This window comes from Octopus bimaculoides, chromosome 15 (assembly GCF_001194135.2).
Source record: "Octopus bimaculoides isolate UCB-OBI-ISO-001 chromosome 15, ASM119413v2, whole genome shotgun sequence".
Lineage (NCBI taxonomy): Eukaryota > Metazoa > Mollusca > Cephalopoda > Octopoda > Octopodidae > Octopus > Octopus bimaculoides.
In genome coordinates this window covers 54,023,248-54,025,190 of record NC_068995.1, presented here as the reverse complement: position 1 = coordinate 54,025,190, position 1,943 = coordinate 54,023,248, and positions in this window count along the sequence as shown.

The window sequence follows — 1,943 nt, the reverse complement described above, 5'->3', positions numbered from 1 at the left end:
TATACGTATATATATATATATATATTTAAATATACATATATTTATATATATATATAGACACACACATATATGTGCATTCAGTGTGATTTATTCAAATCCTTTATTTGTTCTATATAATTACCTGTACTTTTATAAATATTTAATTTGTCACGATAATCTGAGATCAAAGATGATCGATTCGAGATTTGTCTCTCCTCTTTAGCAATAAAAAAAATGTGTTATATAATGCGCTATGAATATTATAGAATGTAGTGAATGAGTTAATTGGTAATTTTTTAAGAAATGTCTATGTTTTATGTCCCTTTACGTTCAGAAGAATTACATTATAAAACCTAACCGATAATTCTAATGAAATAGAACTCATATTTGGGCATTGATGCTTTTTATTTTCTTTCAGTATTTATTCATTATTTGCCAACTTGATGTGTCAAAACTTCAATTTCTTCTTTTAACCAAATCCCTTGGAAGCAAGGTATAGATCGGGTTTTGTCGGCATGAGATTTATTCAATCGTTTAAAGAATTGAAGAATTGTCTACGTAAGTGATACAGTTCCCATTCTTTGTTAACACTCTTGCCTATTCTGCCTTTGACAGCTTGTTAAATTTTTTAAAGTCATTGTTGTATTTCCATCCTTTACGAAGTAATTTTGCTTTCAGTAAAGTTGTTAATGTGCGACTCTGTAGAAACTGTATGGTTTCGTGCCCCTATTCTGCTAACTATGCCTATCTTATTGCATTACATACACAAGTTAGATTTGATCATGCCTTGCACCTGTTTCGAATAGGGTGTCCTATTTTGCTGGATAAAAATGTGTGTTATATCTATACAATCTTCATACACCATTTCTAGTTTCCAAATTGATTCTGCTCTCGTTCTGTCAAATATATTAATGCAATGCATCTCCGCTTTTATGTGATATAATGTAAATAATCTACTTTTTTTATTTCCTGTCTATTTTATTAATATCATACGGAATGTCTAGTTTAGCGCATTCAGCTTTTAACTTATTCTAGAACTGCTGCAGAGTTTGTTGCTTTCATCTTACGTTTTGAATTAATTTCGCTTTTTCCGATTATCTTTGTTTTTGATATACATATTATACATATTACAATTGGATAAACTTTCATTTTAATATTTATTTGTTTGCATTTATTCATTCCCAAGTAATTATTCACTATTTCAATTCCCAATTCTTTTATTGAATTATTGCTTCGTTGTCTGTGTTTACTAACTTGATCAGTCTGCTTAGATTGAAAATTCTGTGGCATATTTCTCTACATCGAAATGTACAGTTTTAGCAAAGTCATAAATATTTACACATTGGAAAAATATTTTCCAGCTGCGCTTTTGAAATGGCGTACAGTTTAGGTCGTCTTACGTGACGAAGAGTTTCTACTAGTTTTACTAAACTTATTGCAAATTCCTGAAGAATTCAGCGGTGTACGTAATGGGTCAAGAATCAAACAAAATGGAAACAGTTAGAACCAAATTATATTTCAGAGAAACATTCATTTCTGATAATACATACATACATGCATACATACATACATGCCATACATACATACGTACATATAAACATACATATAAACATACATATATGTACGGACTACATACATACATATAAACATACATACAGAAAATATAGGTATGCAGAGCTATATACACATATGTGTGTGTGCTCGCACGCACGTGTGTCCGTGATTTAATATTATCGGTTGGACATTTTTCTAATGCATTTACAGTGTATCCCATGACTAAAACCAATGTTCTGTTAAACTTTATTGATTCCATGAATGTGAAACCCCATTTTGCCTTGAGTTCGATATTTTTGATGGAACTCAACTCCGAACCCTGCGATTGGGAAGGAAGCTTCTTATCACACCCGCAGCTACGCCATATAGTTATACACACACACACACACACACACACACACACACACACA